The sequence below is a fragment of the Anastrepha obliqua genome, chromosome 2 (assembly GCF_027943255.1).
Source record: "Anastrepha obliqua isolate idAnaObli1 chromosome 2, idAnaObli1_1.0, whole genome shotgun sequence".
Lineage (NCBI taxonomy): Eukaryota > Metazoa > Arthropoda > Insecta > Diptera > Tephritidae > Anastrepha > Anastrepha obliqua.
Window position 1 is genome coordinate 48,978,740 of NC_072893.1, and position 19,221 is coordinate 48,997,960.

General features: G+C 36.6%; 1 protein-coding gene across 1 annotated transcript in view; it reads right to left on the bottom strand.

Annotated features, from left to right (window-relative positions):
* The window catches only part of LOC129238769 (sushi, von Willebrand factor type A, EGF and pentraxin domain-containing protein 1), a 100,650-nt gene extending 97,988 nt beyond the window's left edge, over positions 1-2,662 (bottom strand). The window contains exon 1 of the mRNA XM_054873946.1: positions 2,566-2,662. The gene's annotated coding sequence lies outside the window, so the exon portion shown is untranslated. The remainder of the gene's footprint in view (positions 1-2,565) is intronic.
* Between the last annotated feature and the right edge of the window lie 16,559 nt (positions 2,663-19,221).

The following is a 19,221-nucleotide window of genomic DNA, read 5'->3' on the forward strand; positions in this document are numbered from 1 at the left end:
GCCCGTTCTGTCATTCTCTTCCAGCCATGATTAGGAAACGGGTTACTCTAACCCACAAGCGAACTTGAGAGGCTGCAGATAGACAAAATTGCCCAGTTACCTGCCATGTCCGACCGACCGCAGACAGCTGGTTGGCCTGATGACGGGACACTTTCTAAGGACAAATCACATGGAATAGGTGGGCATCTCAGACAGTGCACTCTGCCCAGCTTGTGAAGAGGAGAATGAAACGGTGGACCACTTTCTGTGCGTCTACCCCGCCTTCGCTCGAATCAGGCTTCAGGTCTTTGACACTTCAAAATCTACTCGAGTAGATTTTAAGAAAATTAAAAAAGGAACCCGAGTGCAGTATAATGGATTTAATTGTGTCTGAGTACTGCACTGGCTAGTCTGTCCCAGCAAAAAACAAAAAAAAAAGCTGTGAGACCTTCCTATGATTACTTAATAGAGTTGGAAACAAATTATTGGTACACTTTCGTCCGTTGCCCTACTAAAATCTTCCGCGGAATACTTTTGTGAAACATGTTAACCTTGTTTCTACCTTAAACACTTAGGATTTTTAATTATTTTTTTTTTTTTTGCATAAACCTCAAACGGGTCGGGTAAGAATTATTGCGCTAAACTGTTCCACAAAAAAATTCTGCGCAAAAATTTACTAGGTTAGGTTAGGTTAGGTTGAAGCGGCTGTCCACTGTAGGACACACTAAGGCTCATGGCCCATTGGGATGCCGCGTGTGGAACTAGCCCTTATCTCTTCTGAAACCAATGTGTACTTTTCAAAAATTTTGTATGATCCTTAATTTCAACAGAGCCGAGATCTTCTAATTCATTAAACGATTGTCCACCCAAAATGGCGAGTCTATATCCGGATAGAGCAGGGCAGTGGCACAGCTCTTCCTTTTTCGCCATTGTGCTGCATTCTTGTCTTCTCTTGTCTCTTGTCTAGTAGTGCTCAATTGGATTATGGTTTTAAATGAAACTAAAATCATATAAATTACATATAATTGGCACTTACACCCTTTTTGGGTGTTTGGCCGAGCTACTCTTCCTATTTGTGGCAGGACCTAAATAAATGGAGAGAAAGGAAAAAAGGAAGAATTATACCACTTCTGAACGGCAGATGTTTTTTTATGAGAAACTTTTTCAATGCAGAAATACACTCGTAGGTTTGCCATTGTCTGCTGAGAGGCGACCGCTATTAAAAAAACTTTTTTTTATCATTTGGTATTTCATGCACGAAGAGTCGAGCATACGCACTTCGGAATGATAGAATGGTTAGCTTTTCGCATAATTAATATACAGTCTGAAGAAGAGCCGAAACGGGCTGAAAAGAAAATATTTAGCAGTACCTCGACTCCAGCGCGCCCTACAGAAAAAATTCTTTCTCACACACAATAGACCCTCAGACTAATTTTTTGTACGAAATTATTGTCTATTAGTCTATGAAAGACACACAAACAAACGTAATTGTATTTGATTATGAATTGAAGATATGAATTAAAAGAAGAATATTTAAGTTCCTTTCAATGATAATTCCGCATACAGAACTGCGCTGAATTCAATTGTTTGTATGCACACTATTCTAACTATTCTTCGAGACTTAATCGCATTAGTTTAAACAAAGCGGATCTTAAATGTTCATATTACGGCAGTAAAAATTTTACAAAAGTTTGCTGCTTGAGTCTTTCGTTTAAAATGAAATAGCGGCTAAGCCGCTACAGTTTAGACAGGCGTACAAAGCTGGGTAAAAATGTCATTGAGGAAAATAGGCATTTAATTTGCATTTTACTATGCTTTGCACTACTTTTTAAGTTTCTTTTTGTTAAATCACTCATTTTATATATCGCCAAACTAGTTTATATTTTTATGAAATTTTTTAAAATTCCTTTTCCGTTAACATTTTTGCTATTTTCCTTGCCACATGCCTACCACTTAATTCCCTTTCACTTTAGCGTAGTTTCAAATTCACCAGTCCACCCCTTCGCCAGCAAGTAATACCTGGCTTAGCGTGTTTTCTTCCACAAATTGACCTCGTGTTACTATTTCATTAAACAAAAAGAGGGGGAAAAACACGAATAATAAATAATCGCATTCGCTTAACTTGTTCCTATATGCAGTACACATTCATGGCAAACATATATGAGTAGGCAACTTTTTATGCATTCAACGAATATTTCGAACACCTTATGATTTTCGTTTTCATTTACAGTTTGTTATATATTTTTTTTTTTTTTTGCATTTAACACTTCCAATACAATTTCATTCGAATTGGCGTATTGCACACCCACATATGCGCAGAATGCTCTCAAAAGCGGCCAACGCGACGTTCGTTTTTATATTCATTTGTTATTTTTGTGCACAATTGTTGTTGGCTCTTGTACTTATTTGGCTCATTGTTACACTTTTTTTTTTTTTTTTATTGTTGAAGCCTTTTGAATTCACTTTGTTTCGAATAAGAGTGCTGCGAATATTTTGTGTACTAGTGTTACCAACCACATTGCTGGCTACCACAAAAGTTCAATTTGCAAATATTTAAATATTCCGAAAACATATATTTTAAAATACCATTTAGTTCCTTGTTTGCTGGTCTGTTTTGCAGAACGATTATCGACGTCGCTTACCACTCAAAGCGCTCGCTGCGCACACACTCAACACGCCCGGATACGTCAGCACGGAATGAAAGTTGAATCGTAACTGGTTGCTTTTGCGAACGTTGAAGTCATAACAACGCTGCCCGTCACTTAGCCGGATAACTTGAAAGCCACTACGACCAACACCACTACAACGGCTACGAATTGGCGTCACATTTACCATCACCAACATTATTATGCTGATACTGCTGTTGCGGCTGCGACTGCGGCTGCGACTGCGGCTGCTTCTGCTGCTACTGTCTCTGCGTTGAAGTACAACTCCAACTCTGCGTAATGCCGACAATGGCTACTGTTGCTTATTTCGTGTTCATTGCTGTTTTCCCCCTTTGGTGTTGTTGCTTACCAGCCCAAACAGCTGCTACTGTCGCTGCGACTGCGCAGTTTGCAGTTCGCATTGCCCCTTTGGTGTTGTTGCTTACCAGCCCAAACAGCTGCTACTGTCGCTGCGGCTGCGCAGTCTGCAGTTCGCATTGCTCATTGTGCACTGTTTTTTGTTGTTGCAGTACTGCGCCTGCGTAATCGCAGACTAGTTGTTTATCTTGTTTATGTCGGTTACTCATTTTTTCACTTTTTTTATTTTTTTTTCTGATGGCCCTAGTCAGTGTTTAAGCTCACCTTTTAACTATTGTTTCTGTTATTCACTCGCCTGTTGGCTTTTGGCTTTGGGAGCGAGCACAGAGCGCATACGCGTTGAGAGTGGTTTGTTTCTTTTGTTTTGCTGTGTACTTACATGCCTCTGCATCTGTATACGTAAACCTGTATATATGCGAATATTATTGTTATCTCTGTTTAGGTAGCATTTATGTCGCAAATTCCCATAATACAATTGGGGTGAACCTTTGCCTTGCAGAGTTGCCAGTTTTGTCCACCGATTTAGACTAAAAGAAATACGATTTAAGCTCGAAATGCTGCACAGGGACTTATTGACAAGCCCTGACAATTTACTTGTTTTTTATTTAAAGGGACAAATACCTGTAAACGGCCATATTTTCCCTGATTTTCATTAAAATTGTTTAAAATGAAGAAGTCAATATATATTTTTCAAAATTGGCATACAGTTTAGTTTTTATACATTAGAATAATATGAAAATATTTTTTTTATTTTAACGATTTAAAATGGTGGATGTACAGTCAATTCTTCCAGGAAGGTCGCATCAGGGCTTCTCAATCGGCGGGCATTGTAGCATCGGCGTCAGCGACCTGAATACAAAAAACCAAAATTTTTTTTGTTTATTAATGTCATAAATTCTATATGAATTAATCAAAAATGAAAAAAAAAACGCGGAATAAAATGCTGCAAACGAAAAATTGAATATTAGGGCGAATTTTTCTACTATTTCTTGCGAATTTTTTCGAAAAATTTTCGAATTGTAAATTCACATAAAAAGTAATATCATAAACGAGATGTGTGCAAAATTTCAGGGAGCTTGGTCAATAACTTTTCGAGTTATCGTGTACGCCAATTCGAAAACTATCGTTCTGATAAAAACGCGTCTAAAGTTTGAATACAACGTAACTATACCCCTTCCAGCACTCGAACGCAAAGAATAGAGGCGTCACGATTGACGATCTATAATATAAGAAATACTTAAATTTAGGTTCTAAAAATGTTTTGACATATTCTGAAAGGATTATATTAACATTTTATGAAAACACAAAAAAAAATTTTTTTGGAACTTAAAAAAAAAAATAGTTTCGAACTTGAGCAAATTTAAAAAACAAAAGCTTAAAATTCAGCAAATTTCATATTTATTAATCAAAATTTTTAAAACGATTTCAGATGTATAGTCTTATACTCCATTGAATACTGGCATGACAAGGAACAAGTTCGAGGTAACTCAAAAAATGCGCTGATACAAAAAAAATTATTTCTTTTTTGCTGGCGATCTTTGCATTTTCTCCATATAAAATAAATAAATGCTCAAACTTAAAACAGAAATCCTCGACTTTTTTTTATGTTGAAGAAAACACTCAATAACGACAGAAAAAAAATTATTAAATATCAAATTTTTTAGACCCGTTGAATAGGTATTATTTGCGTTAATGGGTAGAGTAAAGTCGGGTATTGTGGGAACCATTTTACTTTGATATTAATTTCGGCCAAAATAATCGTAAAGGGAAAGCGATATTTTTTCTTTTTAACAGATATTTAATTATCTTTACAATTTATTGCAAAATATACCCTAATATAATAGTTTTCGTCTGATAATATAGAAAAACTGAAACCACCTGAAAAGTTGAGGAAAAGAAAAATGGTAATGTGGCCCAGGGTATTTGGGTAAAGTAAGCCACTACGTAATATCACCAAAAACAATTGTAAGAGTTAATAATAAGCCAATGAATTTAGTCATATATTTATTTTTATTTTAATTAATGACCTTCTTGGTCGACTATTTGAAAAAAATAAAATTATTAAACTTAGAATATAACTCCACATTCTTTACAGCAGATGGTGGAAATTTGTGTATCTCATACTCTTGCTCAAGTAAATCGAAAAACATCTTTACATTTTCTTTTATGAAACCCATTGCTCTATTAAACGACGTTTCGGTTGGAGAGCGAAAACTAAGCTCATTTTTTGTGCCTGCGCAGGAATCCATGCAGCCAACCTTTCCCTGCAAATTGCTTAAGGACCGAAAATTTGTTTGGCACTTTGGCAATTCCGTCAATTGAAACGCCAGGGAACGAATATCGTGCCTTGTGAGGCCGCCAAGTCCTGATTCCGTTTCTAATGTATATTTTACAAGATCTTTTTCTGTGGCTTCGTCCAGTATTAGCTTATGCCCAAGTGGGGTTTTTAAAAGCAGGCTAGGGGATGCATTACTCCTTGCCATACTTTGCAATGTAAAAGGCGGCACATCAAAAGTCTTTGATACAAAAAGTGTGCCCATCTCCTCATTCCTAACAGCTACAATGGCTTTTTCATCATACCGGGGTCCTATTTCCTTATTTCTCTATTTTTGACATGTCTAAATATGTATAATTGAAAAACACAAAACAGGAAAATTAACGAGAATTAAGAAAATACTAAGGTTACTCCCTTCACAATACTGGGCTACTAGTTCACAATACCCGACGCTGACTAGCCCACATTAGCCACTGTACCAGACAAAAGTATTACAAACTTTTGTTTAAATAATTTAAAAAAAGTTTCTTACCGCATTAAAAAATGCAAAATAGTTTAATAATTATATCTAAACTTTCACACTCTAAAAATAATCATTTGCTAAAAAATTCCATTAATATTATATTACACGCCACTGAAAAACAAATCGATTGCACTTCACAAAATATTTGCATCAACTGTTCATCAGTAAAGAGTCCAATTCAAAAGGGGGGCAGCGTAAAACATCCGTTATATGAATTTTGAAGTTCATAAGCAAGCTTTCTAGTGCATGTTCGTTATTATGAAAAATACAGACGTTGATCACATTGCCCGAATAGCCCACAATACCCGATCTTACTCTAATAAAACTGTATAAACAATATTTTTCTAAAAATTATGGTCAAAAAATGTAATATGTTGATATTAATTTCCTGAATTTTTTTTTTAATTTCAGTTCTAAAAACTTGGATGTATATAGATGCAAGAGAATAAAGTGTGGATGGTTGGTTAGTTGGGTAAAATGGTGATTGATCCAGAATCCAACTAGCGCTTTCGCACCATTTTGTTGCCACATCCTCGCTACCAACTTGTTCAATGTTATTTACAGCGTGGTTTTATCCAGTCTGTGCGGTTGAAGAACTTGATTAGGTTGTTGACGTCTAAGCTTGATAGTTTTTCGGGCCACTCGAATAGTGGTTTGCCAAGGATTGACATTCTCTCTTTCCATAAGGCAGAGCATTCAGAGAGCAAAGGGAAAATCGTTTCATTTTCTCTGGTTGCTTACAACTGTTACTGTGTATGTTGTGAGGGATGCCCATTTTGGCTGCTCGTTCACCGATAGACCAGAAGCCAGCTATCATTGTCGTGAGTCTCCAAGCGTCCCATCGTTTCATATTTGTCAGTATTGACATACATTTGAGGTTGTAGGTGGGCCAAAACGTTCCGCTAATTTTGCTTGTCGTCTGGTGTCTCCATCTACAATCCACGATTTCGAGGTATTGTATTTTAAGGAAATTGCATTCCTGATTACACCCAGTTGTGTGAATACTGATTACGCAAGAATTTTTTACATGGCAGATCCTCCTCCATCTGTGTAGACTATAGTGTCGAAGTTGTTTAGTAAAAGTCTCTTACTCCATTCCTACCGCGATGGAAAGTGGGTGGCAAAATTCTCATTGAATGTCAACGTTGGGATGATGTAATCAGTTCTCCCCGAGGTGAACTGAGTTTGTCGCAATAATAGACTGGCATAACCATACGTTGTTCATACATAGATTTTTAGTTGTGTACGGCGGGAAATGATGGGTGATTTCCACACTGGGATAAGGGCGGCGAAAGCTTGTCTAGCTTTTGCAAGACGATTAACAATACTTGCCAAAGAGTTGCGACATTTGTCAAGAATTGAGCCTGAGCAACAAAAACGGTCTACATATTCCAACGACTCATTGTTTTTACAATCGGTCGTCATTTCGGATAATTTTAGTTTTGTCAACGTTTATCTGCAGTTCTACTTTCGTTGAAAAATTAACTACCAATTCGATTTTCCTTTTCATGCTTTCAGCGGTGCTGCTTAAAAGGCAGTTTTCATCAGCGAAGTGTGAATCCTTGTTAGGCATCATGGAATGCATTTTTTTCCTCAGTTGCCTTAAGCATCACAGAAAAGTAATGGTTTCAGTATTGAGATGTAATGTGTCAGCCTTGTGTCACACCACATCTAACAGCATTTTTGTCCTCAATTTGATTTTCATGAAGAATGTGTCAAGTTGCCTGAGCAGACAATGCTTTGATAAGCGATATCATCTTCTTTGGTATTCCTTTGCACGCCAGCACTTTCCAGAGCGTCATGCTCTAAGGTGTCGAAGGCCTTTTCAAAGTCGATAAATACCAGGTAAAGCGGAGATCTCCACTCTACCGGCTGTCCGACGATGATGCGTAAACTGTTGACGTGACCCATCCATGATTTGTTATTTGCTCTTTCCTCATATTCGGCAATATCACTGAGACTAAACGCCTGCTCAGGATATGCGCTATTATTGATGCCCGTCAATTTTTTTTCGCTCGGGCAAGTCGCCTTTTTAGGGAAGCTTGACAATTATTGCTTCTGTAAGCTCATCCACTTCACTCAGGCACCGTGTTTTCTAAAAATTTGCGATAATTGGCTGTAGTAGTTCCGTAGTAGATATTATAGGCCCCAAGTGATTTATTATTTTTCAGGAACTTTATTGCATCACAGACCTCGGAATTACTTGGTTTTTTTTAAATATTAAAAACAAGTTTTCTTAATTCTTTTCTTCCAAAATATTTGGGAACCATCCATTTTTGCCATTTTTGAAAAACACTTCCACCTAACAATATTTTCAATTTTTTTCATTAATAGCAGAGGCTCAGTAATCTCTGAAAGTTTCGAGTTATATTCAAATACGCGCATCGAACTATTGAACAATCAGATCAAAGTACTGATCCAGCGAAGCGGTGGTAAATGAAAAAAGTATAGCCCATTGTCTAATAAAAATCATATAAATCCACTGTTTGAACTTAATGCAAAAACGAGAAAAATTCCACAAACTTTTCACCACATTTTCTCAGTTTTTATTATAATTTCTAGTAAAGATTTTGGTATGCAGTTTTATAGCGTATTGAATTTTAGTATAATAAAGTACAAGTTTGACGTTGTTAGAATATCCTTTTTTTTAATTTTTTTTCTTGACAGTTTGCACATTTTCCTTTTAACATTTTTACACACAGCATTGGCGAAAAAATTAGAAAAAAGTCCGACCGAGTTCTTCAAAAATGGCCAAAAAAATTTTCCAAAAATGTTTAACAAAAAATTAAATAGAGAGATTAAAGAGAAAATTTTTAAAAAGTATATTTCATTTTTTTTGCGGCTTCGGTAGTCTATCATAAGTGCACTAGCCTGCCATCCCAGAGGTTGTAGGTTCGAATCACACGTAAGGTACGGTCCTCGCACTTTTCCAAATTTACATACTTTCCCTGTTTTTACAAAAAAGAAACTATTCCTCAACCCCAAAAACTTATCCTTTCCATTCTTACTCCCGCACGATAGTCTGGCTGCTAAAACAAGCAAAAACAAAGGAAAACACACAGTTACACATTCCATCAAGTGGCGCCAGCAAGAGGAAGCGGGCAGCCGCGGTAAAAGCAGAGACACACCACTTTAGCGAAGTCCTCAACCATCTGTGTGATCCTTCTACCAGAAAAATGTGACACACAGATGGCATTCCAAGTTGTACCTTAGCAACGACAGGTGGGCATTCCCACTACTTAGGACTGATAGCGGCAGGCTAATCAACTACTCCGTCAGAAATCAAATAGATTAACGAAACCAACGCAAGACTGAGTCTTGTCGAGGCTGTATGCTCCCGAGGGGGGGAACAGGGAAAAAAATGTTTAATCTGACGCCGGTCGCCTTCGCCGAATGGGTTGGTCCGTCACTCTCATTCGGAAAACGCAGGTTTGAACCTCCGTCAAACACCAAAATGATAGAAAAAGTTGTTTCTAATAGCGTTCACAACTCGATAGACAATGGCAAACCTACGAGAGTCCTTCTGCCATTAAAAAACTACTCATAAAAAATATCTGCCATTCGAAGTAGCCTTAAAACTGTAAGTCCCTCCATTTTTGGAACAACATCAAGACGCCTACCGCAAATAGGAGGAGAAGCCCGGCCAAACACCCGAAAATGGTGTAAACGCCAAATATTTATCTTAAAGTATTGAAAAAAATTTTTTTATCATATCATTCTTAAAACCGTTATACTAAAATATTCCGCATTGAATAAATTTCAATAAATTTTTTTTTTTCAAAATTTGTTTCAGTTCACTTTTTATTATACTGAAATATCAAAAAAAAACAATTTCCAGACAAATTTACGAGAATGCCTAAAACTGCCTGGCTCACTTGGCATAAAATCTAATAAGAGAGAAAAAAAAACTGGTACGTCAATTTTAAATGGCTTGAGAATAAAGAATGAATTAACCAATCGAAATACATATAGGTATATTTTTTTGTGTTCAAATAAAAGGTTTGATAATAAAGCGGTGTATAAATATTATTTCTCTACAGGCGTCGTTTTCAATACCTTTCAACTTTGCTGTTCACGAGTAACCTCGCCGCATATAATCGAGTCGTTCCCACGCCAGTCGGTTCTACGTTAGCGGAACGACCCGAATTTATATCCAGCCAAGGATGATACTATAGATACCAGGTTGGCTCGTTAGGTATGGTGAAAAAAATAAATTTTGAGGAGAACTTTGGATTCTACGTCATTCGTTTTGTGTTTAAAAAAAGTTAGCTTTAGCTAAGTAAAACACAAAAGAATGACGTTTGAGCGAATTTGACAGATATGCCAACGTCATTCGTTTTGTGTTTCACTAAGCTAAAGCTAAATTTTGTGAAACACAAAACGAATGACGTCGGCATGTCTGTCAAATTCGCTCAGAGCTGAATAACGGCATCTAGTTAGTGCGCCTCTAAAAATCTTTTCACCATCATATCCAGCAGCATTCCCCGTTCACGTATGGGGAATTTGTGTACTGCTACAACCACAAGAACATTATACACTGTATTCGCATCTGCGCTGGATGGCTCTGTCTCTGCCTGCTGAGGCGGAATGCCTTCTATGCCTCGAGGGCGATGTGACATCTTCATGCATTTTATGTGAAGAGCCGCTCTTGGCTGGGTCTATATTATCTTTTTATAAAGGATAAGTCTGATATTATGACTGTTAGGCATGTGACTTTCAAGGACCCACCAGTCCTCTTAGTCTGCCTTAAAAAGTCTAAAGATGCCTTCGATATTGGGGGTCAGCGCTGTGATGTGTCGAGATACAAAATATTTTAATAATAATATTAAATAATAATAAGTAATAAAATAATATCGTATATCATACCATCTATCTTAAGTGGAAAGCAAAATTGCATTTTTAATGGTTGCAGAACAACAGTTATTTCTTTATTATCAAAACAAAGTATTTATGGTACGCCTGGCAACACATCCACAACACGCTTGCCACCAGCCAACCCTACACATTTATGCATTTTGAAAAACAATTCTGCACCTGAGAAGAATCTGTGGCAATTAAATGTTGAGCTGAAAAGACAACTGTAGAAGTTTGCATTAGCATACACACAGACATGCATACATGCATACATACATACATACGCGCATGTATTGTAAATAAGTAAATGCGAGAACGTTGCTTTGTTTGTGGACGCAATTTTTCGCAATCGACCGTTATAATGCATAAATATTTATAATTTGCACAATTACAAGGAATTTAATTACAACAATAGTGGTTTTGTATAATTTCCTTATTGCAACCATGCGCGTATGTATGTATGTGCGAGTGCATGAGTGTAAACTGCATATGTATGTATGTATGTGCATAACTACGCTCTTTGAAATGTGCACACCAACAAAGTCAAAACATTGCATTCGCCTGCATGTGGGAACCAAAATACGCGAAAGGGTCACCAGTTCGAAACACTGCTGCGAAGGCTTGCAGAAAATTGCTACCAGCCTAACCTGTTTGACTGCCAACATAGCCGCTTGCAAGTCGCAACAACAGTTGCTCAGAACTGTTAGAGTGCCAAAGTAACTAGGGCTCAATTTGTAATAGCACATAAAACAAGAGCAAAAACAAGCACAGAATTACAACTAATAAGCAAACTTACAAACTGGAGTTACTGCTTGGGCAACGCTATGAATGGCTAAGTAGGATTCTGCCCCTGCTTTCTATGTCAAATAGACGCAATTTATTGCAACATATTCGTATAAATTAGCCAATAAAATGCGCAAACGTCACTGCCAAGCCACAATGGGGAAATAAAAACATTCTGCAAAAAATGATTGCCACATTTGTTTACCTGCAACAATGCGGCCGCAACACCATTCACAATTGGCAAATGGAAGAAGCGCCTATCGTAAAGATACTCGTATTGACAATGCAGAAACAGGAAAATTAGAAATTGGGTCACACGCGTGCCGGAGCGCCAATACGAATACTCTACTTAACAAATAGAGATACGAGCACACAGATGTACATATGCACCTATACACTTGCATGTATGTATCTATGTATGTATAGTCATGCATGCAAGTCAATTGAAAGAACTGCTGCTACATTGTGGTCGCTGCTTGCGCCAAATGACTTATTGGCCAGCTATAACAATACCATCGTGCCTCTGAACTAACCTAACTCAAGGCTAAAACCAGTATATAATATTATTGTTTTCATTACGGCTGTTCTTCACGAGTATTGTTGCTCTTGATGCTGCATCTTAGGCATTCGCTTATGGCGCACAGTAAAAGGCTAAAAAGCTAATTAAAACATCAGCAGCTTTGCAAGAAGTAAAATCTCGTAAAATACTTATGCATGCACATAAAAATGTGTGCTAGAGCTTTTAGCAGAGAATGCTAATGAAATGAGAAGGCGCAAATGTTAAATAACATAAATGCCATTAATATTCTCTGCTTCTACAGCCCAACAGCAAAGCCTTATAAGAGAATGTTAACATTCTCTGGTCTTATTTTCAACACAATACATTCTCTGGTATAACTGCTGTTAATGCACTGTTGAAGCTAATATAATTCAACGAAAAGCTAAAGGCAGAAGACTTTTCACAAAACTTGCATCAACGAAAGCATAAACTTCAGTTGGCAATACTTTCAGTTATTTTGAAACCATGGGCACAAAGTTAACCCTCTGGTGCCGAAAAGTGTCTCAGTGAATTCTATTAAATACTCCACTTTCTGCAATAATTGTTATTTTTTCTGATAGAAATGTTATTGCTGATGACAGATGATTCCAATACACTGCCTTTTTTGGTTTTCACCAAAAATACTCCACTATTAATCATCTGTCTCACAGATATACAGTTGCGCGCACGAAAATAGCAGTACCAAAAATTTTTTATTTAAAAAAAAAAAAGTTTAATGATGTAAATCTGTATATAATTTGAAATTTTTTGAAATATTTTTCTATTATTTAACTAAAGGCATATTTAAATCAATTCTTTAACAAAAAACCAAACTTTTACTAACAAAAGATAGATTTTCATGGTTAACATTAAAATAGCAGTATGTGACTACTACAGTCTATGTCAGAAGAAAAGAACCGAGACAAGATATATTTCGTTCTGTTTTTCGCTGCATAATAGTCCCACTCACAGGCTACGACGTCAGTGCTAACTCAGGTTAGTGTCGTTCGAAACCTTCCCGCAAGCGCAACCAAACAGAAATGAGTGAGAAGTACGCGAAGCGTTTTGGGGCGGTAATTTTATGCACGGATTCGAAAAGGCCGAAATTATCTTACGCCGCGGCTGCAAAAGTAATTAAAAAATCAAAAAGTTTGTTGTGATGTGGAATCAGCGGTATAAAGTGTACAAAAATGTTTATGACTTTTCCGAGCGCGGCTTGAAGCGAGTGACGACAAAAAAGCAGGCTAAAGTGATCGTCCAACTTTTGAAGCGGGACCCTTCTTTGCGAGTACACTAAGCACACACAATTTTAGCTAAAAAGGGAACAGATGTGAGTATCAAAACCATCGAACGACGACTGAAGGAGGTGAACTTTTCCTACCATACCACATCATCGAAACCACTGCTCTCAGAAAAACACATTGAGAAACAACAAAACAAGAAAATGAGCATCAGCATTGGACTGGCCTTCCCTGTCTCCAGACGCCAACCCAATTGAAAATGCGTGGGGAATTATGAAAACGCATCTTACCGCAAGGCCAGTCCATGATTTAAGCAACTCGTGCGTCAAGTTCGCAAAATCCAGTCCTGTTTGTCGACGAGCTACGCAGAAAAGCTGGTTCGAAGCATTAAGAAGATGCCAGGCCATACTCGGCAAAGATGAAGTCTACACGGCTTATTGAGTAATTGCGACTCGTACTTTCATGTAAAAAAAATTCAAATATATATCTCTTATCCCTCATGAATAATCGCGGTTCCTTTTTTCTAACACAGACTGTAACTAAAGCATTCTGACCAAATTTATAAAAAACAATAAAAAAACTGAGTTGACAAAGTTTACAGATACCAAGTTGTAACTAATATTTATTTCTTTATTTCTTTATTTAAGTCAATCATAACAAGCTTGCTGACTAGATTTACTAGTTTACTTAAGAACTAAAATTAAATAGATAGTTCATTTGATAAATAATAAGTCTCAATACGAGACTGAAACAGCGGTTTTGTCATCACAAAATCGAGATCAAGACTTCCAAAAGCAGATTAAGCTCTTCAAGTCCTCTTATATTATATGAAGGACGAAATTAAGGTAATTATTGGTGCGCAACTAAATTCCAGTTGTTTGTCAATAGATGCCGCCAGCAATGTGCGCTAGTCGATTCTAACATAACCTAAACGTCATAAACCAAGCTTAGACGTATGGTCAACAAACTGTTTCGACACATTAGTGATTTTGCTTTGGTATCATATACTTTTGGTTTTGTGAAAATGTCTGATTTTGTGCCGAACAATCGTCATTTGTGGAAAGTGTTGATTTTCCTCTTTCTTTCCTCGAAAGAACCCGGGTCTGAAGCGCATCGAGACTTCCTTTTCTTTAGATTGCTGTAATGAATCCACTTTTCATCACCCGTCACGATGCGATGAAGAAAGCCCTTCCTTTTTTGCCGCTGGAACAGTTGTTCATAGGCGAAAAAACGACGTTCAACATCCCTTGGTTTTAATTCATTGGGTTCCTTATGTGTCCCCTGTGTCTGAATCATTCCCAAAGCATGCAATCGCTTGGAAATGAATTGGCGGGTAACTCCTAATACTGAAGCAAGCTGTTTTTGTGCTTGACACGGATCCACATTGAGCAATGCCTCCAATTCAGCGTCTTCAAAGGTTTTTTCCCTTCCTTCATGCGGACGGTCGTCAACATCACCGTCAAAATCACCGTCTTTGAAGCGACGGAACCAATCTCGGCACGTTGTTCACTTAGAGCAGCATCTCCATAAACTAGTACACACTGCTGGCGCACCCAATGCTTGTACAAAAATAGTTAATATTTTTAACGTCTACATCTCGGCAACCCCTGAAGATTTTCTCATATCCTTTTGCACAACTAAGGCTACTGCATAGTGGAGTATCTTCATAAAATTCATGAAAAACGACCCAGTTTGCAAAAAATAAAATTATTTGTCATCAGAACAATTCACCGAATCAGAAGAGCAATTTGACAATGGTTAAAATCTATGAATTAAAGTTTGAATGGTTGGAGCATCCATCGTATTCAACAGATTTAGCCCCTAGCGACTTCCATATGTTACCAGACCTAAAAAAATTCATGCGTGGAAAGCCTTTATTTATCAAATGATATGATCATAACAGCTGTGGTAGCGTATTTTTCATTTTGCAGCCCTTCCAGATTTTCACTTTAGGGAATTCGTAAATTGGAATCTCGTTGGAACAGGTATATTGATGTACAGGGAGACTGAATCGAATCCTATTCATATACATACACATGTACATACTCCAAGGATTACGGGATTGATGGAGGGTGGAGCAAGAATTGCCACGAGCGTGCCATCGATTCCAACTGTGCCTTTTATGCCAAACTGCACAAAATAGCTACGGAAAGGAAAATATTATATCAATAAATCAAAAATTACTGTTAATCACTCACATCCTGTTTTAATGATACTTTGTGCCTGCACTGAACTGGGAAACTTTACGCAACCCGTCGCTTTAATTATAAGTTTGGCTGCCGAAGGTATACATCGTGAGATGGATGAACGCCAGCGCATTTTCGATGGGATCCGTGCACGAGAAAGTATAATGCCGCCAGAAAGTGAGTACCCAAAGGTAAAGATGTTATTTGTGTATCATACGGAGCTAAATTTTCAATCAGCCGACTGCACAAAGTTTGTGTGGGTCGAAAGAAAAGGGCTTACTGTTATTACGAAGTCCACGAATTTTATATCTCCTAATTCTTTTTTCCTTATTTTTGTTCTCAGGGAGCCATAAAATAGCTATCATACACAATTCTTCCGCTTTATTGTATTAGAATTTCAATTTTTCCACAGCAAATGCAATTTTAACAGTTTATCAATACTTTGATTTTCAGCAACAGAAAGCCAATTATTGACAATTAAGAAATTATTAATAAATAGTAAATATGGTGAATTTATCAAGTGCACAGAATCAAATCAAGGCCCCGTAAAACCAAGTCAAAGCACTCACATATGATTCTTTAATTGCTTCTCGAACGAAAAATCCTGGCTGGACAAGTTGTCCATGACACCTCTTACTTAGGGGGACTCCATTCCTTTTTCCTTCCTTTTTAACGGTACTAAGTTAGAGATTCATATCACCCAGTTCTGATATTTTGGAATTACCGAAGCAGTTGCCGTTCCAAAAAATTTTAGCTACAAAAAAAATGTATTCGATCATTTGCTGAGAGAAAGTCAATTACAAATGCAATGTTCATTGAAAAGCAAAATATGTTGGAAAACAACACTCATAAATGTGTTGCAATATTTGCATATATAAAATATGATAGAATAAGAGTTCAGTGGCAACATTAAGATCGCAAGCGCAGAAAAGCTCAATGTGAATAAAGCTTCAAATAAAAAAGCTTCGAGCTTTGAATTTACTCCACCACAATAAGTTAGGCAATAACGAATCTCTGATCGCCTACAAATGTGTAAGTAAGGCATGGTTATTTGATAGTTTGTGAATAAGCATGATGGAAAGAATAATGAGATGGCGCCTATCGTGGTACCGATACTTTGCTCTCAGCGAATTTGACAATGAGTTACGTGGTATTAGCACCAAAATGGCCAGATTACCATCTTCGTAACTTGATTTAGCTTTTTTTTTTGTTATTTAGTCTCGGAGTTTTAGTTCTCTCTTCATGACATGTTCTAATTAAAAGTAATGTTTATAATTTTGTAAAATATACATTTATTAATAATTAGTTATATAATTCACTCATTTTTATTTAGCTTTACTATTTTTAACATCTGGTCGCATTGCCCGCTATTGCAGTTGTTGTTGGTGTTCTTCTGCTTTCAGCAGTCAAATCTCTCTCTCGCTACTGCAGTGTTGCCTAGCTTTGGATATAAAAACGCACTAAAATTCCCATTTAAAGAAAATAAAATATCAAATTTTTATTGAATTACTTAAAGAACTTTGTATGCCTGACAAAGTATCTTTAAAATGTGCGTTTTTTAAGTAAATGTCTTATGGTTGTGTAAAATACAATTTATGAGTTTTTTGTTAGGAGAAACTCTTTTGTTAAGAAACCGACTTTTTTGCTATATTTCAGGTTATGTAACAAGGTACTCTTTTTGTAAAAATGTGGTAATAGTTTTTTCAGTATTTTCCGGTATTTTCTTACTTATTTTTACTATGAATACACCTCTTGATGTCCTATGTCCCACTAAGGATTGATGGCCGGAAGAAACGATTACACCTCTATGGTTTTATTTCGCATTCAGTAAATTCAAACGCTTTTTAAAATGTGTAAAAAGGTTTTAAATGTTAAGAAGAGTTGAGAGAGGGGCATTTAATATTTTTGCATTAACTTCAAAGGAGCAAAAAATTAAACTTGCACTTTCAAAATATCAAACTTTATGAGAATCAACAAATTTGTATTAGCACTGAAATCTTCTCAGAGTGACCTTTTTTAACATTCTTTTGTTTAACAATAAAATTTTTCTTAACTTACAGTTTCGGTAGCTTTAAATTAAATACAAAAAGAAACAAACACCAAATTTTCGCATTTTGGGTATAAAAAGCCATAAATTTATTGTGAAGAGCAAATTGTTGGCAATTTGGCAAACGTGGCGTCACGCACTCTCTGATGGGCGTAATCTTGTTTCTATCATTCTTGGTGAATAAGCATACGTCCCCTGCAAAAAAAAATATGTTTCCCTTTTTCAATTTTTCCCCCTTTTGGAGTATTTTTCAGCCCCACAGCCAAGTTCAGCATTGCCATACAGTGAAATATGTAAGTATTGCATTTGGATCACAATAGCTTTATGCAGGATTACCGGGAAGGTCTTCTTAGATATTTGAGAACAATATTATTTTAGGCAATTTTTGATTTATTTGGTTATGAAATAATGTTCAAAACACAACCGTTTTCGAGATATTCGATTTTAAAGATTATCTTAAAGAAATACAATATATATATCACTTCCGCGCCAATTTTTTTTAAATGTTAGTTCAATGATCCGATTTTTTGCTTGCTTTTTTTTTAAAGGTATATCAAGTAATAAAGATTATCAAACAAATTTGACCCAAGCCCTGACAGTTGCAAATGGCTGCTTGATAAAGTTTTGAATAAACGATTTTTCATTAAGTATTTCCCTCTTTACTTCATTAATAAAAAAGTGTATGTGAAATATTATGCAAATTATTTTAAAAACTTGTATGTATTTTAATGCTAAATAGACAGCTGTGACTAGATTTTGTGATAGATTTCGTAAATATTTACCGAAACGCACCAAATGCTTCAGAAAGTTTCAGAAATTGCTTATTCTCGAAGCGAAAGAAACGCTCTGTCTGGGTGATATAAGGAGGATAAAGTACTACAATTTGAAGGAAGAAAAGGTAACCACAGGCACTAATTAATTGAGTAAAAAAATATTAGATACCTTATGTGAATTCTCTGATCAAGTGGAAAAATGAGCGTAACTTTACAGCATGGTGAAAAGATGTCAGACGTGCGGCCAAAATCACACCGTTGAAAGGCTCTCAGCGAAATTGAAAGAATCAGCTGATTGGCAGAAGTCATGACAGCGGTTTGTTTACGGAAAAAATTGAAATCGACGTGGTGCTATAAGAGAAAAACAACCCACTTTCCACTTATTTTATTTCCTTGCTGTCTGAACAACGACTGGTTGGACTAGTGTGTGAATATGTGTGAAATGAGCGGACAGAATTCTGCCGCCGAGTTCATGGTGAAAAAATTTCCACGGTGTGGCATTTAATCAGCTCTCAGCGAATTCGGCAGAATCAACTGAGGAGCTGACGTAGCTGGGGTCCCAAAGCAGTTTGATTACGAAAAAAATCAAAAATTGTGTTAGTGACATACGAAAAAAAAATCAACAGACTCCTCGCCAGTATTGCTTTGTTGCTATGTGAACAACGACTGATTGGACGAGTTTGCGAATCAATGGAAAATGCTCGTGAAGAATTCGGCTTCTGAATCCCCTGTGATATGGCAGCCGAAGCTACTCTCTCAATTTTGTTTTTCACCATAGCGGATGACTTTACACGACTAAGTAATATTTTACGGCAGTTCCATGAAGAGCGGAATTCGACAAATAACAAATTTATCGTGGCTTCAAAAGGTCAGTCGAGGGTAGGGCGCTGCTACAAAGTTTACAAATTCTACGAGTTTTTCGGTTAATTGCGAAAACCATAATTTCTTTTTTAATTATAAATTGTGTAACTTCGATCAATTTAATAATTTATTATCTTC